The sequence below is a fragment of the Balaenoptera acutorostrata genome, chromosome 3 (assembly GCF_949987535.1).
Source record: "Balaenoptera acutorostrata chromosome 3, mBalAcu1.1, whole genome shotgun sequence".
Lineage (NCBI taxonomy): Eukaryota > Metazoa > Chordata > Mammalia > Artiodactyla > Balaenopteridae > Balaenoptera > Balaenoptera acutorostrata.
In genome coordinates this window covers 150,280,007-150,305,893 of record NC_080066.1, presented here as the reverse complement: position 1 = coordinate 150,305,893, position 25,887 = coordinate 150,280,007, and the positions used below count along the sequence as shown (strand labels likewise).

General features: G+C 39.2%; 1 protein-coding gene across 13 annotated transcripts in view; it reads right to left on the bottom strand.

The window, feature by feature from the left end:
* Nucleotides 1–25,887, bottom strand: part of SIPA1L1 (signal induced proliferation associated 1 like 1) — a 372,579-nt gene that overhangs the window by 265,683 nt on the left and 81,009 nt on the right. For 8 of the 13 annotated variants that reach the window (XM_007184390.3, XM_057543410.1, XM_057543417.1 and 5 more), the window contains one exon: nt 19,514–19,580. The exons of 1 other annotated variant lie outside the window; for it this stretch is intronic. The gene's annotated coding sequence lies outside the window, so the exon portion shown is untranslated. Of the gene's footprint in view, nt 1–12,248; nt 12,387–19,513; nt 19,581–25,887 lie in introns of all 13 variants that reach the window. 4 more of the 13 variants (XM_057543413.1, XM_057543412.1, XM_057543411.1 and 1 more) reach the window with 1 other exon arrangement.

Below are 25,887 nucleotides of genomic sequence, written 5' to 3'. Positions count from 1 at the left end.
CACAATGCTCCCCATCCCACCCCCTTTTTTAGTGAGGGGTGGTGGCAGTAAAGAAGAGGAAGAAGTTGTGATTCCAGAATTAAATATTGACTTTCCCCTCTCCTTGTGTGGAGCACATTCCTTGACAGTGTAAAAAGAAACAGAAGCTTCCATTTAATTCTGAGTTCACTGAAGCCCGAGGAGCTAATTGATAAAACAGAAACTCATCAGAAACCAGCAGTCCTTTGTGTAGCCCTCTTCTCTGTGCACAGTCTGCCTGGGAGAGCCCCGCTCAACCACTCCCTGGGACATCAGGGACGACGAGCTATTGGAAATGTCCTCCCCAAGCTAAATGCAAGTGAGTTGAAAGAACAGCAGGGAAGCCAGAGGGGGAAAAACCCTGCTCTCTTGGGATTTTTGGATCAATTCCAAGAACTTTCCATCTCCCACTGCCAGCCGCACCCATCAATTCCCACAGTAACCAGCCCACAGCTTTCCAACTGGTCCAAAAGGGAGGCACGCATGAAGCGCTTGAGAGCATGACCCAATCCAGTCACTGATGAGTGGCTTAAACATTCCAATTCTACCTCCCTGCTTCCCTTAATCCCCAGGTTACCAGCCGGTTCTCTCCTTTCTCCCTTCGACTTGATGCTAAGATAATGAAGGGGACTCTTTTTTTCTAGGACTCTGCACAAAACCATATTCCGTGTTCCAATGCGATCCTGATTCAAGTCTATTTGGTACTAGAGCAATCGTGTCCCCCCAGCCACGCTGTGCATGAATGTTTGCTTAATGAAGGACTCCTCTGGTATAGAAATAAAGATTTCAAAGGTTCAGGGGTACAGATTTGAGATCCAGGATAGGGTGAAGAAGCTGTATTCCCAAAAGGAATGAAGAGCAGAAAAAAGGGAGCTGAAGTGGATGGAGATGACCTTGTTCTTGTGAAGAAGAGGATTCCTTATGCTGACTCAGCAGGACGGGGAACAGGAGGAGGAGGCCCACAAAGGCTGACAGCATTTCCGTCCCCAACACACGTCAAGGGCCCTGCAGTCAGCAACAGTGCCTCATGATGGTGATTTTCAACACAGAAAGGGGCATTGATCAATTCTAACATGTTCATCTCAAGAATTACTATGTCGCAGATTTTTAAAATTAATAAGTAAGGTGGAGAATCAAATTAAAAGTGCTCAGCATGGGCTATGAACCAGTCCTGAAAGATTTCACATTGTCAACAGAATTTAATGACTAAAAGGGAAAGAAATAATGAGGGTGACAGGAGGTGCTGCAAAAAGTAGTACTTGTCATGGCCCCTGGAGTCTATACCTCACTGATAAGATGCACTTGTTTTCCTTAGGGGAGACGCTGAGTAATGCAGCTGTGGGGTTCTAAAGTATGCACGCATACATTTTAAATTTTAATAGACACTCCCCAATTACTCTCTAGCGAGGATCCCACAGCAGTATGGATGAGTTCTTTAAACATTTACCTACTGTTTGAATGACACTGCGCTAATTACAGAATGTAAAGTAATAAAAAAAAGACCTTTAAACATGACTCATCATCACAAAGACTGTAGGGGAAATGGAAGGAAATACATGAAAACAGTAGTTTGTCCTGATAAGAAGGTAAGATTACGGGTAAGTACCCTTTATATTATCAGTAATAAATCTTTTTAAAATAAGCTTTAACAAAAGGCAGAATGGGACTACATCAAACAAGCTTCTGCACAGTAAAGGAAACTACAAACAAAACAAAAAGGCACCCTACTGAATGGGAGAGGATATCTGCAAAGAATATATCCGATAAGGGGCTAATCAAAAATATACAAAGAACTCATACAACTCAACATGAAAAAAACAGACAACACAATTAAAAAGTGGGCAGAGGATCTGAATAGACATTTTTTCCAAAGAAGACATAGAGATGGCCAACAGACACATGAAAAAATACTAAACATCACTAATCATCACGGAAATGAAAATCAAAACCACAACGAGATATCACCTCACACCTGTTAGAATGGCCATCAACAAAAAGACAAATAACAAGTGTTGGCGAGAATGTGGAGAAAAGGGAACCCTTGTGCACTGTTGGTAGGATTGTAAATTGGTGCAGCCACTATGGAAAAACAGTATGGAGGTTCCTCAAAAAAACTGAAAATAGAACTACCATATGATCCAGCAATTCCACATCTGGGTATTTACTTGAAGAAAATAAAAACACTAGTTCAAAAAGATATATACACCTCTATGTTCACTGCAACATTATTTACAATAGCCAAGATATGGAAGCAACCAAACTGCCCATTAGTACATGAATGGATAAAGAAGATTTAGAATATATATATATATGTGTGTGTCTGTATACATATATATGCAGAGAGAGACAGAATATATATCAGCCATAAAAATAAAATATTGCCATTTGCAACAATATGGATGGACCTTGAGGGCATTATGCTAAGTGAAATATAAGTCACAGAGAAAGAAAAATAACACATGATCTCACTTATATGTGGAATCTAAAACAAAAACAAAACAAACAAACCAAGCTCATAGATAGAGAACAGACTGGCGGTTGCCAGAGGCAGAGGGTAAGGGGTGGGTGATATGGGTGAAGGGGGTCAAAAGGTAAAAAGTTCCATTTATAAAATAAATAGGTCAGGGGGACGTAATGTACAGCATGGCAACTATAGTTAATAATACTGCATTGCACATCTGAAAGTTGCTAAGAGAGTAGATCTTAAAAGTTCTCATCACAAGAGAAAAAAAGTTTGTAACTATCCTTATGTATGGTGACAGGTATTAACAACACATATTGTGGTGATCATTGTGCAATGTATGTAAATGTCCAATCATTATGTTGTACACCTGAAACTAATATAATGTTATATGTCAATTACACCTCAACTGAAAAAATGCAGAAGTTGAGAAATATTTGAGCTATACCAAACAAATTCCTAGAGGATCAATGCTTTTAAAAAAAATCTAAATGAATGTGCCAATTTATCACGAATGCAAGTTCAGAATCTGAGTCTAAAGTTCATATGGGAAAATAAATGAGCAAGAATAGTAAGAGTAATTATGAAAAAGAAGAGTAATAAAGGAAACTAGCTTTAATACTTGCCAGATAGTAAGATGTGTTATAAATATACAACAATTTAAAAGTGTGAAACTGGTTCATGAATAGACCATCAAACCAAGGATAAAATAAAAATTCTAAAAATACTTCAGAGAGTTTGATATAGGATAAAACATAACACTTAAAATTGGTGCAGAAAAGATAAATTCCTCAATAAATGGTACAGGCACAACTACACAGCCATATGGAAAAGAAAATGGGATATCAACTCACAATGACAACAAATTACAAATTGATCAAACAATTTAAACATTCAAAAAAAAAAGAAACTACAAAAGTACTAGGTGGGCCAAAAGGTTCGTTCGGTTTTTTCCGTAAGATGGCTCTAGTAGCACTTAGCTGTCTTTAACTTCATTCGAAACAATTTTGTTAGATTGTATGCGACAGCTGTCCTATCAGCATGCATTTAAAAAAAGACCTGGGACTTCCCTAGAGGCACAGTGGTTAAGAATCCGCCTGACAATGCAGGGGACACGGGTTCGATCCCTGGTCCGGGAAGATCCCACGTGCTGTGGAGCAACTAAGCCCGTGCACCACAACTACTCAGCCCACGTGCCACAACTACTGAAGCCAACGCACTCTAGAGCCCACGTGCCACAGCTACTGAGACCATGTGCTGCAACTACTGAAGCCCGTGCACCTAGAGCCCATGCTCTGCAACAAGAGAAGCCACCACAATGAGAAGCCCGAGCACCACAACGAAGAGTAGCCCCCGCTCACAGCAACTAGAGAAAGCCTGCTCGCAGCAACGAAGACCCAATGCAGTCAAAAAAAAAAAAGGAAAGACTTATCAAATTGGTGAATTTTTGTGGTCATTTTAATATTGAAGATGGAAGGAAAAAAGCAACATTTTTGGCATATTATGCTTTATTATTTCAAGAAAGGTAAAAATGCAACCAAAACACAAAAAAAGATTTGTGCAATGTATGGAGAAGGTGCTATGACTGATCGAACGTATCAAAAGTGGTTTGCAAAGTTTCGTGCTGGAGATTTCTTGCTGGACAATGCTCCACAGTCAGGTAGACCAGTTGAAGTTGATAGCCATCAAATCGAGACATTAATTGAGAACAATCAATGTTATACCACGAGGGAGATAGCCAACATACTCGAAATATCCAAATCAAGCACTGAAAATCATTTGCATCAGCTTGGTTGTGTGAATCGCTTTGATGTTTGGGTTCCACATAAGTTAAGCGAAAAAAACCTTCTTGACCATATTTCCACATGCGATTCTCTACTGAAACATAATGAAAACATTCTGTTTTTAAAACAAATTGTGACAGCCGATGAAAGTGGATACTGTACAATAATATGGAAAGGAAGAGACTGCGGGGCAACTGAAATGAACCACCACCAACCACACCAAAGGCTGGTCTTCATCCAGGGAAGGTGATGTTGTGTATATGGGAGTCCTCTATTATATGAGCTCCTTCTGGAAAACCAAACAATTCCGATAAGTACTGCTCCCAATTAGACCCACTGAAAGCAGCACTCGACGAAAAGCGTCCAGAATTAGTCAACAGAAAACGCATAATCTTCCATCAGGATAACGCAAGACGGCATGTTTCTTTGATGACCAGGCAAAAACTATTACCTTGGCTGGGAAGTTCTGATTCATCCGTCGTACTCACCAGACACTGCACCTTCGGGTTTCCATTTATTTAGGTCTTTACAAAATTCTCTTAATGGAAAAAATTTCAGTTCCCTGGAAGACTGTAAAAGGCACCTGGAACAGTTCTTTGCTCAGAAATATAAAAAGTTTTGGGAAGATGGAATTATGAAGTTGCCTGAAAAATGGCAGAAAGTAGTGGAACAAAAGGGTGAATACATTGTTCAATAAAGTTCTTGGTGAAAATGAAAAACGTGCCTTTTATTTTTACTTAAAAACCTGAAGGCACTTTTTGGCCCACCTAATATTAAAAGAAACCAGGAGATATCATTCATCCTCTTTGAGAGTGTAAAACCTTTCTAAGTAGGACATAAAATCCAAAACCCATAAAATAAAAGATGAATAAATTTGATTATCCAAAAGTAACAAATTACACATGGCAAAAGTTACCATAAATGACAAAATATGAACCCAGGAAAATAAATCAGCAGCTCCTATCACAAAGTGCTAACCTCTTATCTCATTAGATAAATGGGCAAAAGATCACAAGAGTCAATTCACAGAAAGAAAAACCGCTCTTAAACACCCAACAGTATGTGCAACCTCATTTATGAGAGAAACACACAGGAAAGCCACAAGAAGATTCCTTTCTTCAGCTATGAAACGGACAAGGATCAAAGGTTTATTCACACACTACTGGCAAGTGGGAAGAGAAAGGCATACATTGCTGGTGGGAGTGTAAATCTGTACAGTGTCTGTGGAGGACAGTTTAACAATACTTATCAAAGATGTGAAGATACATATTCTTGGTGTGGGGGTTTTTAGTGGGAGAAACAATTACCATACCAGAAGAGCATAAATGTATGGCAGATGGTCATGCTTTTTTTTTTTTTTTCTAATCTTGGCAGAGCCCCTTTTTAGCTGAATGGCTTTTGCTTCTTTTTTTCTTTTAATTGAAGCATATATTTCATATACAATATTATATTAGTTGCATATGTACAATATAGTCGTTCGACACTTGTATATATTGTGAGATGATCCCCACAATGGGTTTAGTTACCATCTGTCACCATACAAAGTTAATACGGTATTACGGACTGCATCCCCATGCTGTACATTACATCCCCATGACTTATTTTATACATAGAAGTTTGTACCTCTTGATCTCCTTCACCTAATTTACCCAACCCAAATCCCCTCCCCTCTGGCAACTACCAATCTGTTCTCTGTATCTATGAGTCTGGACTTTGTTTTGGTTTTTCTGTTTGTTTCGTTTTTTAGATTCCACATATAAGTGAAACCATGGGGTACTTGTCTTTCTCTGTCTGAATTATTTCACTTAGCACAATGCCCTCCAGGTCCATCCATGGTAGGGCAAATGGCAGCATTTCATCTTTTTTATGGCAAATAGTCCGTTGTGTATCTATACCATATCTTCTTTATCCATTCATCTACAGATGGACACTTTGGTTATTTCCATATCTTAGCTAATGAAAATAATGTTGCAATGAACACAGGGGTGCATACATATCTTTTCAAATTAGTGTTTTTGCTTTCTTCAGATAGATACCCCTAAGTGGAATTGCTGGATCATACGCTAGTCCTATTTTCAACTTTTTGAGGAACCTCCATACTGTTTTCCACAGTGGCTACACCAGTTTTAGGATACATATTCTTTAACCCAGAAACTCCTCTATATAAACCTGCACACTTAAAAGTTCAAAGACAAGCCATAGAGGCACTGTTAACAACATCAAAAGATCAGAAACAACATAAAGTCCACTATTAAGAGACTGGATAATAAAGTACAATCATAAACTGGAATGAAAGAGTGAAAGCACGGTACAGTATGCTACAATTTGTGTAAAAATAAATTTTAAAAAGTATATATACTAAATGTAATCTGACATTTCTGGATTGGATCCTTGAAGAGAAAAAGGGCATCAGCAGAAAAACTGTGAAATCCGAATAAAATCTACACAGTTTAGTTTCACTGCATAACCTTTTGGATTTTACTCTATGGGTATATATTAGCTATTCAAAACATAAGATTTAATTTTAAAAAACCTAATTACTTCCATCGTTCATGGTATTCATATCCTTCCACATACTGCTAACAAGAAACACCAAGGGTACGTGTATTGCTTCAACACTTCTAATATACTTCCATTATTGCACCTAAACACACACCCGCCTCACCTGCTAGGTTTTAGGTACTTAAAGATAGAGGCCATGCCAACTCAGCTCTGTTCTCAGAGAATCTGGAGAACATTTGCCACATGGTAAGAGTTTAACAAATGAGAGCCAAAATTATTATGTTCTGGTCCAGTGGTCCAATTTTTGATTAGTAAGAAATTTTGTATTTCAAATAGCCAAACAATTCTTCTAAGGGTTTCCTCTGATCCTTACTTCACAATGACACGGAAGAGAGAAGCGAGGGGCAGAGATGGGTGAAGTACTTCTCACTGAGGATTTGGGTAGGAACATAGAAGTATTTTAGATAAACGACCCTCCAACCTCACTTCCTAAACATTTTGCTCTGTGCTAGAGCTGCAGGGACTATAAAGACAAGTAAGATGAAGTCCTTATGGTAGAAGCTAGGCATAATTAACTTAACGTCAACACTTGAAAAGGTGACATTGTGCAACTGCCTTGGATTTTCAAAAATTTTTTCCACAAAGGCCATGAAAATGCTTTTCAAAGAAAAATCACTTATTTAACAATAGAATAAAATGCTAAAACTCCAATTTAGACAAAGTTTTGGTTTTCTATGATGTCTCTTCAGGAAAAAAACTTGTGGGCAGCATGCTTAAGAATGTCCAAAGAGCAGAAGACCTAAATAGACATTTCTCCAAAGAAGACATACAGATGGCCAACAGGCACATGAAAAGATGCTCAACATCACTAATTATTAGAGAAATGCAAGTCAAAACTACAATGAGGTACCACCTCACACAAGTCAGAATGGCCATCATTAAAAAGTCTACAAACAACAAATGGTGGAGAGGGTGTGGAAAAAAGGGAACCCTCTTACACTGCTGATAAGATTTGGTACAGCCACTATGGAAAACAGTATGGAGGTTCCTCAAAAAACTAAAAGTAGAGTTGCTATATGATTCAGCAATCCCCCTCCTGGGCATATATCCAGACAAAACTATAATTTGAAAAGATACATGCACCTCTATGTTCACAGCAGCACTATTTACAATAGCCAAGACATAGAAACAACCTAAATATCCATTGACAGATGAATGGATAAAGAAGATGTGATATATATATATATATATACAATGGAATATTACTCAGCCATAAAAAGGAACAATATTGGGTCATTTGTAGAGACGTGGATGGACCGAGAGATTGTCATACAGAGTGAAGTTAAGTCAGAAGGAGAAAAACAAGTATCATATATTAACGCAGATATGTGGAATCTAGAAAAATAGTATAGATGAACTTATTTGCAAAGCAGAAATAGAGACATAGATGTAGAGAACCAACGTATGGACACCAAGGGGGGAAGGGGGAGGTGGGATGAATTAGGAGGTTGGCATTGACATATATACACTACTGATACTATGTATAAAATAGATAACTAATGGAACCTACTGTATAGCTCAGGGAACTCTACTCAATGCTCTGTGGTGACCTGAATGGGAAGGAAATCCAAAAAAAAGAGGGGGGATATATGTATACGTACAGCTGCTTCACTTTGCTGTACAGTAGAAACTAACACAACATTGTAAAGCGACTATACTCCAATAAAAATTAATTAAAAACATATTCAAAACACAAAAGACAAATGACTTAGGAAATATTCTGAGGTCCCTGAATGGGTAAAGAAATACCACTGAATCTGTCGCAAAAGCATTAATAGTGCCGTCCCATTTCCACCAGCTCAGAGCCCTAAGCCCGAGCACCAACACCATAAAGCAATATAGCCTGGGGCAAACGCTGATCTCTGTGAATACCTATTTTTCATCTACAAAATGTACAGACGACAGTTAAGGCTCCTTCCAGATCTATCAGACGTCTTTTCCTTCACACCCCCCATATAAACTAAGACCCTGCAGTCTTTTTACACAGACGCACACATCAACACACGCATTTGGTCCCCACATTGCTACCCTATTTCCAGGGTGGCCTAACACAAAAAACAAAATGATATTTGATTACAAACTGGTACCATACAGAAGCAGTTCTCAAGTGAATGAGGAAATGATTCATCCAACTGCATGTTGAGATGAAACTGAAATGTGTACGCTGTACAGCGAAACAGTCACCGAATTGTGCATTTGTTCGTGCTTAAGATCATAAAAGCTTCTCACGCTTGGCTTTCACGTGATCTTCTATGTACTGGTTAGTCCACATATGACTTCTTCTGCAAGCTATCTTTAGGAGTGCATATTGCTACTTGATATTTTTATTTTGCTTACCACTTTTCACAGCACAGAAAAAAGAGGGGAACACTGGGGGAAAGTCACAGGCAAACTCATCCACAGGCAAAGATACATGAACGATCAGTGGAGAGTTTTGTTCTCGTTTTTATTTAACACAATCCTTAGTTGGAACCTACTGGCTTGAAAGGTGATTGTGTAAAAGGCAGAACAGAGGTCTGTGAGTAGCAGCGAACATGCTAAAAGCATGGTACGGTGCATATTAAGAGCTTATCTCTGTCCATTGAAATTTTCCCTTTCAAAACACAGAAATAACATTGCATTGCTAACAAATGTGGTTTTCTTCTAAAGTAGTTCTTTTCCCCTAAATAACCAGCATTTTATGGTATAGGTCCTTTCTAAATAATATAGGGAGAGAGAAGAGTTTTCCAAGAAACATACAAATGAGTTCAAATGTCCACAGTGAAAAGACACATCTGAGGGGATGAGAATATGAAATAATATCCATCTGCCGGATTAGCCAGAACAGCCTCCCTGAGGAAAGGAACTTGAACATGTTTCAAAGGAGAGAAAGGTGACTGACAGGTAGAGAGAAGAAAAGGAAACGTCAGGCAAGGAGAAAGATGCACACAGAAGCTACCACTGTGCTTTCTCAAGAAGCAGAGATGCAATGTGACGTAATGTGTGGCAGAGATTTATTTTAGTCATTAAGACAAACCAAAAGTGGAGAATACATGTCACTTCACGCTCTGAACCTCGGTTTCCTCGTCTGTTACAGGGAAAGGGTGGCCCACATGACTTGGACAGCTCGCTTCCTGGGAGGCACCACACAGGCAATGAACACCTTACAACCCTGCGAAGTGCATGGCTTGGGAGCCCATTGACAGATGAAAACAGCGAGGCTCAGCATCCCGATGAGGCCTCCAGGTAGAAGATTTTAGATGTTAAAAAGAAAATGCACGAGGACTTCCCTGGTGGCGCAGTAGTTAAGAATCCGCCTGCCAATGCAGGGGACACAGGTTCAATCCCTGGTCCAGGAAGATCCCACATGCTGCAGAGCAGCTAAGCCCGTGCGCCACAACTACTGAGACTGCACTCTAGAGCCCACAAGCCACAACTAGTGAGCCCATGCACCGCAATTACTGAAGCCTGTGTGCTCTAGGGCCCATGTGCTGCAACTACTGAGCCCGGGTGCCGCAACTACTGAAGCCCGCGTGCCTGGAGCCCGTGCTCTGCAGCAAGAGAAGCCACCGTAACGAGAAGCCTGCCCACCGCAACGAAGAGTAGCCCCCGCTCACTGCAACTAGAGAAAGCCTGCGCGCAGCAAAGAAGACCCAACGCAGCCAAAATATTAAAAAAAAAAAATGCACGATAACTACTGTGGAGAAAGAAGGGGCATCATATTAAGATTGACTTCAAAAATCCGAGCTCCTGAACATAATCAACCGATAAAATAATGGTTATATTCTTTTCTTAAGAGAGCAAAGGAATAAGGAACTGTATCTGTCTTCCCTGTCATGCTAGACAAAGGAAAGCCAAGGGGTATAGACCATCCTTTACTTTGAAGAGTGTCCTCTAAGAAGTCCTTTAAGGGAAACCAAAGGACAAAGCATGGTATGTCTTCCTGTGACAGTGGCTCTCATTTAATTATGTATTCCCTCTGCCTGCGGTGTCCATAATGAGGTAGGTGTTACACTGAACGTTCAGCACATTCCTTAGCCGTTAGAACAGAGGTGAGCAGTTAACTGAAGGGGCCTTCCGTCCTCAGAAGCACAGAAGACAGCCCTCATACCCAGCTTTACCGCCAATGCACAGATTCTAAAACAAGCTGTTATTTCTATACAAAAGCTCAACAGCAATTATGACAATGTACTTGTCATTATTTAATTGCAGAATTCCATACGTATAAATAAATTCACATCTGGTAGCAAAATAGAGCCCAACAAATAAAACTAGCCTTAAAAAAAAAAAAAACTTCATGGCCAAATATTATAAGTTAATGAGGTCTACTTATTTGTAAATAAGTCAGTTCTTCACATTTAGCCCCAGCTCCATCCCATTTCTCTAGATAAATATGTGGAATTAAAGAACACTTCTATATATTAAATTCTCTCTGTTGATGGGGTCACTCTGGTAAAACAATTTGGGAGTATCTATTACAATATCCCATGACCTGACAACTGCCTAGAGAAACATATGCCCACGTACACAGAACCAAGGACAAGGATATTCTTTGCAGCTTTCTTTGTAATCGGAAGCTATCGGAAACAACCTAGAAAATCAGCAGTAGGAAAATGACAGAAAAACTATGGTATATTCCCATGACTATTCTACATAACATTAGGCAGCAGTTAAAAAGGATGAACTAGATTTATATCAACCAGCATGGACAAACCTCCAAACCATGTTCCTGAATGACGAAAAAATAGTGATATTCAATACACCACCAATTACGTGAAGTTTTAAACACAAAATACAATACGTTTATATTATAAATACCAAATCAACAAAGTGTTTGCCTCTGGAGAACAGGGGAACCAGCAAGAGGAGACAGGGAGTAAATCTTATAAACTCATTTATTACTTTTATTAAAAAATTAATTAAAAAAACATCTTGCAAGGATGTTACTGGGTTATCAAATGACAGGATTACAGAATAAGGTGAAATACAGATATCCCTGCAACCACTGCTAAACTAAAATCTAATCATATGTAAAAGAAGATAAACTACCAGGAGCAACCAGAACATCACAAATGAAGCTGGGGTTTTATCTGATGAAGAACAGAAGACTGTCGACTTAAATGGCTACATGAAGCTTCAAGCTGGTATAACGAATTATTATTGGCGGGAGCTTGCACACATATTCTTTTTTCCAGGCTAAAAACTTGACAGCAACTGAAAGAGGACCTAATATAGAAACGTCAAGATTATGTTAACATCACTAAATTAAAACAGTTAACGCTCCCTTTAACCACTAAGAATCCTTTCCCACCAGTGGCCAATGTTTATGGGAGAATGCAAACAACTTTTTAATAAAGGTCAGCTTACAGTAACAATAACAAGGAGGGTTCCCTTCTTGCAGGGACTCTCCAGAAAAATCAGGGCCTTGCATGGGCACCATTTACCTCCTCAGCGAGGAGTGAACCATCATCAGCCAGGCTCTCATTTATACACCCATCCATAGCTCCATTCTTCAGGGAAAATAAAATGGCTCTCGATTCAGGCAACTGCATTGTCAATACTATGTCTATCTGTAAGAAGTCCTAGAGTGAAGAAGGAAGAAAGGAAGGAAGTGAGGGAGGGAGGGAGGAATGGGGCGGGGGGAGGGAAGGAGGGAGGGAGAGAGGGGAAAAATAACCAATTCGTTTTTGTAATACTACATATAATCAATGTAAGATTTACTTTAAATACAATCAAACGCATCCTTCTCATTTTTAGTTACTATAATGCCATGAGATTTAACAGAAAAGAAAAACTAATCATAGAAGAGTAAATAATAACAAACTGTCCTCCTTATATCATGTGTTAAAAATATCTTATAAAACAGCATGCAAAGTATGATCCCAATTTTGCTTTTAAAACATATACATGGTCACGTAGAAGGACAAAAATGAAAGAAAACTATTAAAATATTAGCAATCCTAAAAAGCAAATGACCCAATTTCTCCTACAATAAATTACATGAAAAAAAGGAGAGAAGGGAAAATGTTACAGATTAAGAAAGTTTTGAAAGAGACAAATGCAATGTGTTCATCAGGCTTGGATCCTGATTCCAACAAACTGTAAAACGACAATTTTGAGACAAAGGAAGTGAACATGGACACCAGGACAAACTAGAAGTAAATAATATTAAACAATAATCATTAATTTTATTAAGGGTAATGACATTGTGACTATTTTTAAAGTCATTATCTGTTTAAAATTCTTAACTGAAGTATTTTGGTTAAATGGTATAATATCTGGGCTGTGCTTTAAAACTCAAAAAAAATTTTTTTTAAACAATCAAAACAGGAAGAAGATAGATGGAACAAGAAAGGCAAGATGTCTGTACCTGTTGAAGCTAGACTGATGGGAACATGGGGGATTGCTGTGCTATTCTATTTTTTTTTTTTTTTTTAATTTTATAGCTACTTTATTTATTTATTTATTTATTTATTTTTGGCTGTGTTGGGTCTTCAGTTTCGTGCGAGGGCTTTCTCTGGTTACGGCAAGTGGGGGCCACTCTTCATCGCGGTACGGGGACCGCTCTTCATCGCGGTGCGCGGGCCTTTCACTATCGCGGCCCCTCCCGTTGCGGGGCACAGGCTCCAGACGCGCAGGCTCAGCAGCCGTGGCTCACGGGCCCAGCTGCTCCGCGGCATGTGGGATCTTCCCAGACCAGGGCTCGAACCCGTGTCCCCTGCATTAGCAGGCAGATTCTCAACCACTGCGCCACCAGGGAAGCCCCGTGTGCTATTCTATTTTTGTGCATGTTTGAAAAACCTCACAAATAAAAAGTGAAAATGCTTGTAGGGATAGTTATCCCTGGGTGGTAGAGACTGGGTGATCTTGTAGGAATTTGGTGATTATTACTTTGACGTCTGTGCCTTTTAGGAACATCCACATTTTACACAATAAATATGAATTACTTTGGTTGTCTGAAGAAACAAATGTTACTCTTTTAGTGGATGGATGGATGGATGGATGGCTCTTTCAATGCCCAGTTCCAATGATGCCACCTCCATGGATTTAATTCTCCCTCTACAGACACTTCAATACATTTTACTTGTACTTCCACTAAAGGCCTAATTACATTTGATCACTTAGTATGACAATTTTTAATTATGTCTTATTTCCCCCTTTAGAAAAATAAGGGGCATTTCTTTTTTGTATTTCCATCCCTGTCAACACTAAGCAAAAAGCTCTCTAAATAACTGGAGTTAAATAGTTATATACTTAATTGAATTAACTTTTCCACTAATAAATCCAGGGAAGAAACAAGCGGCAATAGCAGTAGAATGTCCTACTGCTTGTAACTACAAAAGCTTTATGGTTAGAACATGCCCAGAGGTCCCTATACCCATCAAATGTTACCTAGACAATTTCTCAAACCATTTATTTTCCAATTGACTGGGGAAAAAAACATCAGTCAGTTGCAGAAAGGGGTCAGTTACTGAACTGAGTTAGACTTTATTTTTAATGACTCCTTGAAAAAAAAAAATCAAAGTCTATTAGTTCTTGAGCAACCATTCATTATTTAGCTACTGAAGACTCCTCCAGAGCACTGATCAGTCCATTTTCATTAAGGAAACCATTACAGGAAGAACACAGAGCTAGCCATGTGCGGAGACAAACAGTGGTTTGAGAAACATCCCCTGCTCTGAAAAGGCTGATGTTATCTGGAAGGGCTGTACACCCACACCTCTCATAGACTCACTAGAAACTCTGGCATCTTCTGTGCAGATGTGAACAGTAGCTTTCCTCAAGCCTAGGGTCTTGCTTAAAAGTCATTTCCAGGGACTTCCCTGGTGGCACAGTGGTTAAGAATCTGCCTGCAAATGCAGGGGACATGGGTTCGATCCCTGGTCCGGGAAGATCCCACATGCCACGGAGCAACTAAGCCCATGCATCACAACTACTGAAGCCCACACTCTCTGGGGCCCACGCGCCACAACTACTGAGCCTGCGCTTTAGAGCCCGTGAGCCACAACTACTGAGCCCACGCGCCACAACTACTGAAGCCCGCACACCTAGAACACATGCTCTGCAACAAGAGAAGCCACCACGATGAGAAGCCTGCGCAACGCAACGAAGAGTAGCCCCAGCTCACTGCAACTAGAGAAAGCCCGTGCACAGCAATGAAGACCCAATGTAGCCAAAAATAAATAAATAAAGAAACAAACAAACATGTCAACTAAAAAAAAAAGTCTTTTCCAAAAAGACACAATAAAGCCCTCCTCCCAGGAGAAGGAGTACCAAGACCCCCAAAACACGGCATACTGGACACCCCTACACATAAGACTTCACCCACCATATGACCCGAATTTTGCGTGCATGATTTTGACGAAAGCCACTCAAATACTAGTGAAGACATTTACAAGTTCCTTTTATGTCTAAAATATTCTTAGGTATTGACAAACATTAAAACAAAGCTCAGGTTTTAAAGCAAAACCCCCACCACTAAGAGTTTCCCAAGGCCTTTGAGAAACACCAGTGTATCATGAAGAACTGGCAGGTGCTAGCTCTCCCCAAGTTTCACCTCTCATTCCATCCTGTGATCCGCTCCCAGAAGCCAGGTGTTCAAAAATGCTTTCACCCACCCAAGTTTTCAAGGCAGGTAGGGGAGGCAGAGCGATGCACAATTCCCACCCTGCCCTCCACCCACACTCAAACACAGTTCATGTTCTTGCTTCTCTATTTTCTGATTCCTTACTTTAGAAGTTCAAATCTACTCCTAACAGCAAATTTTAAATTTATGGGACAGTCAAGAAAGTGGGTAACATGGTATCGTTAGAAAGAATCATATCCATACAAATCCAGGGCCCTCAAAATATGAGCAGGTACTAAGAAACAAGACACTCCTCCAAAGACAACTTAATTCCTTTCCCATGTGTTCTATTTGTCACCAACGAATTTAGAAGAGGCAACGCTCTATTTGATGGGGACAGCTGTACTCTTAGGTTCTGAAGAAGATAAAGGTAAGAATTCGGTGAGAATAAGTTGTTCTCACTGAAAAGAGAAAGGTGATGATAGCATTAGCAAATGTGCAGGGGTCACAGTACAGTTCTACAGTCTGTTAAAATGTTTTTTTTTTTAAGAACAAAGAAGAAGCTTTGAATAATAAATAAGCACAATGAAATAATGCTGAAGTGACCCCCAGGCATGCCAAATTCAAGTCAAATTAGTCATGGCCAAAGACAAAAGGAAAACTCTGCAATCATCCCTTTGCTACTCTAAATTTTTAATATTTTCATATTACATTATAGTCAGCTTTTAGTTAATAAAATTTCAACTTGTATTTATCTGAAAAAATCTTAAAAATGATACAAATGAACTTATTTATAAAATGCAAACAGACTCACAGACTTAGAAAACAAACTTATGGTTACCAAAGGGGAAAGGTGCGGGGGAGGGATACCTTGGGAGTTTGGGATTGACATACACACACTACCGTATTTAAAATAGATAACCAACAAGGACCTACTGTATAACACAGGGAACTCAATATTCTGCAATAACCTAAATGGGAAAAGAATTTGAAAAAGAACAGATATATGTATATGTGTAACTGAATCACTTTGCTGTACACCTGAAGCTAACACAACATTGTAAATCAACTATACTCTAATATAAAGTAAAAGTTTAGAAAAAACAAAATATAAAATTTCAACTATTATTTATCTGAAAAAGTTGCCTCCCTTTTGTACCCTCAGTGCCACTGTGAAACTCTAATTCAGGTTGACCCACAGAATCTAACAAGTCTACTCAAGGTCAACATTTGAGCTTTTTTCTTCTAAGAGTTAATATATTCAAACTCCTGTTATTAGTTAATCTACTGTCTTTGTCGCTGGGCTATGTTTAAAGAGGAAACTATTGGATATAAACAGCTGTTCTCGCATGTTTTAAGGAAGACATAATTTGTAAGAAAAATGAGAAAAGGGGTAGGGTGCATCAGTGGGTAAGAGGGAGTTCTACAGGATGGACAGCCAGGGAGAAAATGTTTTCCAAGCTTCCATTTCTTAACTGATTTGTGAATCTGCTATAGATGTTCTATCATCTGGATGGCCAATGTAAGGCATTAGATTATTAGGTTTCTTGCTACCACTCCATATAACACCAAGAAAAGTCTAGGAGAATGCAATGACATACATTTTTTTTCTCTCTTTTTACACTTACTAAATGGTTGGGACTTCCCATAAAACAACAAAAAGGATGTCTTTACTTTTGTGTATTACACCCGCAAGCTATTAGTCTTAAGTAAATGTGACTAGTGTTATTCTTTTTTATTTTATTTTCAAGAAAAAAAAGAAGTGAAGAGCTTTTTAAAATTTCCTCAGTTTCTCTCCCATGAAAAGCAGAAGCCTGGAATGCAATAACCAAACTGAAACAAGGGAAAAATTTAAGTAATATCTCACTCACCTATGAGTACCTAATTATCTATACAAAAATGGGAAAATCCAAAGAAAAATATACTTGAGAAAATTATTCAAATGTCTTAAAGTTAAAGCTAAAGCACATAATTTAGTCAGAGATCATTTTCAATTAATATCACTCTGTTTCTCGTTGGGTGTTTAGAAAGAATATAGCAATTTTTTAAAATTGTTAAGGGAAGGAAAAAAGTATACTTTCTCAGTTCAGTTTTATATTCTAGAACAACACTACTCAAACCATAAATAAATTAAAAAGTATAAGAATGATGCATTCAATAAGATACACATAGGACTACATATAAAATACAAGGTTTTGTGGGTTTCGGCTTTATGGGTTTTTTTTTGTCTTTTTGGATTTTTGTTTTCTTTTGAAGGAAGGGAATTGTTTTGGATATTCCTTAAATAGAGAGAAGTTAGGAAAGAAGAATCGATTTAGAAAAGCCAAGAGTCATGCCACCAGTAGGTGTGGAGAACTGCTGCATTCATGGCTTCTTCCCCTCTGTTGCCCCAGTGGAGCCAGCGTGCATGAATGCATAAGAGAAGACTCTCCCACCTCACCTAACAGATGTACTGTACCAGCATCATCAGATATTACCACCGTTAAAAGAAGTGATCTAAGTGCCCAGGCGTTCAGGTTATTAAACTCAATTTAAAAGACAAGATGTAGCTGCTCCAACATAAAAGCTAAACAGGCTTGGCCCTCATAGTAACCCTAGAACTTAACACTTCTGCTAAGAACTGTCATATTCAAGTGTACCAACCAGGAGATGATCCTTATTTAAGAGTGTTTAAAAATACCTTAAGACATACAGGGAGTGCACTGAAGGTGCACATTTCAATAGTATACAGGTACTGAGGAGAGAAAAAAAAAAGTAAATCTTGGAAAACAACTTCCAAGATAGAGGTGACAACCAGAGGGCACTCAATAACATGCACTGATTTTTTCGTCCTTCGCAAAGTACCTGAGCTACAGCTACCTACATTGAGCAACCCTGCAGGCCGTTTGCTTCACCACTCAGCAATTTTTTGACGGTTGCAAAGTGCTGCATTCTCAAAGGTAGTTTTCCAGTTGTGCTGCTAATAAGAAAACTTAGGCTCTTCAAATGGCTAAAAATTACAGAGATCTAGAAATCTTTCTTGGATTCCTACCTCTTTTAAAGAATGACTCTGGGAATGGTCAAATCAATGCTAACAGGAAAGTGTCCTAATGTACTTTAAAAACATTTTCAGAGATAATCATTCCCCAATTTCTCTTACTGAAATTCAAGGAAGGTCAGAAATAGCAAGCCACTTTGAAATCAGTGCTCCAATTACCCAGCGGGCGTCTGAAAAGAAGCCCTCAGCTCTGCACACAGGTTTACAGAGGTGAGATGCTCAGATAACCTTGACTGTCCTTTATAGAATGCAGCTCTCCGGAAGAGCTGGCTCCTTAGGCAATTTGTTTCTGCTTCTGACAAAGCAGGCGATAAAAAATTCCCAAACTCTTTGTTTCAGCATCTGGCTGAAAAGAAGGTTAAGTACAAAGTACCAAAACCAAAGAAACCTACATAACCCCAAACCACTTTTTTATCTGAATTTAGGAGCTTAGCATATTATAGCATTTCAGCCTGTAGAAAAGTCTCTTTCAATCGAATTAAACTGTTATTTTGTTCAATGAGAATGTCGTTTGACAACTGAGTCAAATGTTTGAGAAATATCCACTAAAACGCTGGGATAGGCACAGGACAGAACTGGGTCTCTACCTAGCAGTAACCAAGAGCAATCACTTAAATCAATGGCAAATGTCAATCAATCAGATCATCCAGCCATCTCTCAATTTTTCAGGATACACTTGGTATTCCAAATTATACATTAATGCATCAGGGTTAACAAGGCTCTTATTCAGAACATGGGTTGGGGTACAACCTCCCATCAAATTTTAAGAAACACATAGAAGATGTTCTGAAATGCAATTATTATGGAATGAAAATAGACATATGTAACAAAACTATTTTTATTATTAAGTTGCCAGAAAAATATCTTAAGTATTTACTGTAACAATGAAAATGCTGAATTCAGAAATCAATGACTAAAAACGGCACAGGAGTCTCCCCTCTTCCCCATTTCTGCCTCTCAGCAGTAGAACAACAAAGAAGGAAACACCAGTGGGGAAAAAATATAGAATCCAAATTTACTAAATCAAAAGTCTGCTGTGAGTGGCAGGTCTTCTAGGAATGAACACAGGAGTTCGACAAAGCTTTGTGACTTATCTACCAACTCACCTGATTCCACTTCAAAGTTGGTGGTAAATCTTGCTTCCGAGTCCAACTTGAGGTATTCTCGCAAAACCTAGAGTAAAATAATTATGAACTTTAGTATAAGATTATTTTCAAATTCTGAAAATAGTAATAAAGGGGAAAAATCATAGCTACAAATCAAATCATAATTGTGAAATGTCATACTTTACCTCTAAAACCCTCTTTAATTTGTAATCTCTTTATGTGCAGTTCAACACACACTTAAATTTAAGCCAACCAACAGCCACTCCCACTTATACAACAAATTCCTAAACCTGACTGTTCAGTCTGGAAGATCACGTTTCTCTCCACATGATCTGATCAGAAAGTCTGGGGAGAAACCCAGGAACCAATATGAGTAAGAAGTGCCCCAATAAGGTGATTTTGTTGTAGCTGGTCTATCACCTGCCTGTGGGAACCACTGTTCCCAACCAGTGGTTCTCCACAGGGGGCAATTCTATACCCCAGGGGGACATCTTGCAATGTCTGAAGATATTTTTGGTTGTCACAACAGAGGAAGGGGTTATACTACTGGAATTTAATGGGTAGAAGCCAGGGACACTGCTAAATATCCTACAAGGCACAGGACAGTACAAAGACTTCTCCAGCCCCAAATGTCAATAGCAGTGAGACTGAGAAAGCCTGTTCCAAAGCAACCAAACATTCTGACGATTTAGAAATTCTACAATTCTCACACTGGTCATTTCAGATAGGCTATATATAAAAACCCTACTATAACCATAAAACATTTCCTGTGACTGCAGACATATTATTAGTTAAAAGAATACATATACATGCCCAACATTAAAATTTGCAGCACATGTACCTATTTCTAAAAATATTAAAATAAGTCAGACTATACATGTCCAAAAGAGCTTCCAAGAAACCAAGTTTTAATATTTGCTGAGATGAAACACTATTTCAAACTGGGTTAATTCCCAAACCCTGTTCCCAAACATATAAAATGGAAGCTTAGAAGAGTAAGAAGAACCAGAACTTCGTTTCACTCACAGATATTTCCAATTCCTGGTGAGGACTAAGGGGAAAATTTCCCAGCCTGTCACCTTGGATAGTAGGACATCTTTCATTCAGCCAAATATAAAGGTACTTCAAAACTTACACTACTTGCATTCAAAATGAGACTCGCTGAGGGCCTACCATGTCCCTGGCACTATGATCTTACATAATACAGCAGAACAGAGTTCCAGAAGACCCTGCAACAGGTCTTTCCTACCCTACCATAATCAATGGTATAAACATCAGATGAAAACTGTGGGGAAAAGAAACCTAAAAAGGATATTCTGAGCATCGGATACCCCAGATGATGAAACTTGCAGTTTTCACATGATTGGCCTACAAATTGCACCTACAGAATGGGCAAGGAAGCCTGGAACACTTGAAATATATACTTTGTTTTGTTCATCTTAATTAATAAGCTATAACCAGCTAATTATATAAACAAAACACACCTGACAGTCGATTTGCACCAGTAGTCTACTTAGAGACATGAACAAACATGCCAATGTCAAACTCAAGTGAAAGGATATGATTTATAAACATATTTAGAAAGATTCCACCAGAATTACTCCATTCCAACTGGATAACGTTTCCATGACGTGGCATATGCGCTTATATTCTAATTACAGTCTGATTTCTTCCCCTGAATCTCCAGTGCTATAAAGAAACTACACAAATCAAACTCACCCACAATCATCCCAGGCAGCAAGCACCTGGCTGGTTGGCAGGTTGACTGGTATTCCTATCTCAAAGCACCAGGGGCTTCAGGAGTCCAGGTAGAATCTGTGGCAGAGGCAGGGTTCCAGTCTAGAGCTCCCTACCCAGCCCTGGAGACCTGTGCACAAGCCGTATCATTAGGAAGCTTTGCTGAATGACACGCTTTTCCAAAGGTAGGGCTAACACACATTCTAGATTCAAGATGCCCATTAACTCAGTGTAGAGCCAAACATACCCCCACTACAAAAAGAAGACAACCGGGGAAGGCAGCCTCAGACAAAAGCAGAAAAACGACGACAAAGACAAACTTCTTAATATCCATCCATGGCTGTGGCTTTAGAAAGCAAAGTAATTTGGGGGCCTTCCTTTCTTCCTCCAAGAAAGGAAGAAAAGAAAGCCCAAAAATAAATAGGAAGGTTCAGAAATATTAGTGCACAATCTGAAATTTAAGCCCCACCTCCATTTTTCTAGATTTAAATCAGCCTTCAAATAAAAATTCATAATTAAATTTCAAAACATAAACACTTCTTTTTCTCTCTCAGCAGTAAAATATATTCTGTTCCAAAAAAGAAAGCTTGCTCAATTTCCTGTCAAAAGCAATCCAGAGAAGGCCACCTACACTGTAAAAGCAGCAAGAAAAAGAAAAAAAAATGCTGAAGAAAAGCCTGTATGTGTGGGAGTGTTCTAAGTGAAATGTAACTACCACTCTGGATTTTAAAAGCTTTTTTTCCTCGATCATTCTGAGAAATATAAAAATTAGTGTAACTGCTAAAGAGAAGTTTGTCCTCTAACCTATCTAAGGAAAACAAGCCCTATGATGGATTTTAGTTCCACGAAAGAAAGAAAGGAGGGGGGTGGGCAATTCAAAGCTTTACCCCGCGATTTTCTGTACTAAAAGGAAAGGGTAGATTCTACCAAATAGATAACTTACACTTAACGTTCACAGAAAGAGAAGGCTACTCTGACAATTAACCCTCTCCCCATAACACCCTACTCCCATCTCAAACCATGCAAATTTTTAGACTAGGGCCAGCTTGGTCCTAATACGCTTAACCTAAACCTTTGGGGGCTAACCAATCATACACACAGTAATGAGACGACTAGACTGTGGATTAGGACAGCATTGAATTCGCCACTCTATCAATTTCCCCTTACCCTGCTTATACTTTCTGAAAACTCTGAATTCTAAGACGGCAATCAACCAGCCCAATACATTTTACTAAAAGCCTACTGAAACATGCTCAGTACTAAGGCAGAGGCAGTATGGTAAAAGAAAAAAAAAGAGAAAGAAAAAGAGGGGGGGCTTCCCTGGTGGCGCAGTGGTTGAGAATCTGCCTGCTGGTGCAGGGGACGCGGGTTCGAGCCCTGGTCTGGGAGGATCCCACGTGCCACGGAGCGGCTGGGCCCGTGAGCCACAACTACTGAGCCTGCGCGTCTGGAGCCTGTGCCCCGCAACGGGAGGGGCCGCGATAGTGAAAGGCCCGCGCACCGCGATGAAGAGCGGTCCCCGCACCACGATGAAGAGTGGCCCCCACTTGCCGCAACTAGAGAAAGCCCTCGCACGAACCGAAGACCCAACACAGCCATAAATAAATAAATAAAGTAGCTATTAAAAAAAAAAAAAAAGTGTAAAAAAAAAAAAAAAGAAAAAGAGGGGCTTCCGTGGTGGCACAGTGGTTGAGAATCTGCCTGCCAGTGCAGGGGACACGGGTTCGAGCCCTGGTCTGGGAGGATCCCACATGCCGTGGAGCAACTGGGCCCGTGAGCCACAACTACTGAGCCTGTGTGCCACAACTACTGAGCCTGCGCATCTGGAGCCTGTGCTCCGCAACAAGAGAGGCCGCGATGGTGAGAGGCCCGCGCACCCCGATGAAGAGTGGCCCCCGCTCGCTGCAGCTGGGGAAAGCCCTCGCACAGAAACGAAGACCCAACACAGCCATAAATAAATAAATTAAAAAAAAAAAGAGAAAGAAAAAGCAAGCTTAAACAGCTCACCAGAAAACTGAGGAGAAAAGAATAGCACAAAGTAAGTTGAAACTAAATACAATATTATCACTGAATTGAAACACAGTAAAGTGCCAGATTTCTGTAAATCATACTTTCCCTCGAAAGAAGTTAGTCACAAAAACAAAACATAGTTGAAGGGAAATAAATAATGAGCAGGGAAAAGAATATAGTAAGGAAATGATGGTGAATATTTTAAAACCAGAATACCAAAAGACAAAACAAGATGTAACAGGAAGCCACACAGGAAGGGCAGTTGCCAGACAAGACAGCACAGGAAAGCAAACCTCTTAAACCCTTCAAATGATTGGTTTGATAAGCTAATGATATTGAAAAAGTCAACTCACAGGAGGGGTCTTTTTTGTTTTCTGTAATAATCTCAGACCAATGTACCAGAAAAAAAAAAAGAAAAAGAGCTGCAAGACTAGAACAAATAATTTCCCTGAACCACTTGAGAGTTAAGTAGCCAACATCACGGCCTATCACCCCTACAGAGTTCGCTGAGTCATTTCTATAAACAAAACTGCAATAACTATGACCATCAACACCCAGAAATTAACATGGACATAGTATAGTCATCTAATGGTCCCAACAGCGCCCAGGTTTGACTTTCTCCAATGATCCCAATAGTGTCCATTTTAGTAAAAGGATCCAATCCAGGATCTCACACTGGCACTGACCTTTCACTGCTCATTAGTCTATATCAAACTAGAACTCCTCAGACTGTCCTTGACTTTCATGAACTTGACAATTTTGAAGATTTCAGGCCAGTTTTATATTGAATAGAATGTTCCTTACTTTGGGTTTGTTGATACTTAATTGTTGATTAGATTCAAGTTACGACTTTTCAGCAGGAATACCACAGAAAAGTTCCTTCCTCTCGTTGTACCCTATCAGGTAGTAGTACACTATTTTGATTTTTTTCCCTGACTGGTAGTGTGAACTTACATCACTTGATTAGGGTGGTATCTGCCAGATTTCCCCACTGTAAAGTGACTCTTTTCCTCTTTGTAATTAATAAGTATTTTGCGAGGTGATACTTTCAGACTATATAAATATCCTATTTCTCAACCAACTTTCACCCAATACTTTGTCCATTGATAATTTTTTTTAAAAAGTAATTTTTTAGTCCGATAATTTCAACCATTTTAGTGGGGGAAAATGGTATTTAGAAACCAAGATCTGGGTGTGCGTATTGCAACTGGATTATCACTATTACTAGGTCATCTAGATGAACAGAAGCACACACATATATGCACACACTTACTTCTTCATTTCTTCCTATATCTATCCATGTACACTGAAAACCATGAGTTCATACAGTTAGCCTGAATTCCAGTCCAATACTGCAAGATTCATTCTAGTTTTCCCCTTTCCCTTCCTATAAGAGTGGTATATCTAGTTCCCATTAACCTCTATTTCCTTACTGGATTCACCCCCACCCCTGTGTCACGCAATGCTGTCCCTACGTCTGACCCAGTATCAGAAACAGCCTGCTCTACAGGATCAGTAATGGGGAAGCCTAGATAGACAAAAACGTCTTAGGTAAAAACCATTCTACACCAAACACCACAGAAAAAACTGCAACCCCACATCCATGACCATCAGCAAAGGCCAAGTGGAGAACCAAGAGTTCTACACTCCCTGGCAGTGATGAAGCACTCTTATTAGAGACTACATATAACAGGATGCCATTTTTACAGGGCCCAAACAGGCAAAGCTAAAAACACACAGTAGTCCCTTCCTATTCTCAAAGGACACGTTCCGAGCCCCCCAGTAGATGCCTGAAGCCACAGATAATGTTGACTCCTATAACAGGTACCTCTCGGAGATGCTGCAGGTTCAGTTCCAGACCACTGCAATAAAGCAAATATCGCAATAGAGCAAGTCACACAAATTTTGGTTTCCCACTGCATATAAAAGTCATGTTTACACTATACTGCAGTCTACTAAGTGTGCAACAGCATTTTGTCTAAAAAAACAAGATACATACCTTAATTTAAAAATATTGCTAGAGAATGCTAACCATCATCTGAGCCTTCAGGGAATCGTAATCTTTTTGCTGGTGGAGGGCTTGAAATATTTTGAGGATTACCAAAATGTGACACAGAGACATGAAGTGAGCAACTGCCTGACACGGGGTTGCCACAAACCTTCAATTTGTAAAGAACACAATATCTGCGAAGCACAATAAAGCGAAGCGTAATAAAATGAGGTATGCCTATACATACCATGTTTTTTCCTATGCATGCATACATATCATGCATGTATACACGATAAAGTTTAATTTATAAATTAGGCACAGTAAGCGATTAACAACAATAATAATAAAACAGACCAATTATAACAATACACTGTAATAAAAGTTATGTGAATGCAGTCTCTTTCAAAATACCTTATTGTACAAATTTAACGCCTTTTCTGTTTTAACTAAGCACTTACCACACACTGTGGCCATAACTTTTACGGTCTGATATGTGGCAGCAAACTAGCACAAATTTCTTTTTCCTTCTTCACAATTTCATGGGTAGAAGATTCATTCTTACCTTACCAGCAGCATATGATTTTTTTTTCTTTCCTTATTACATCAAGAACTTTCACCTTTTTACTTAAAGGAAGCA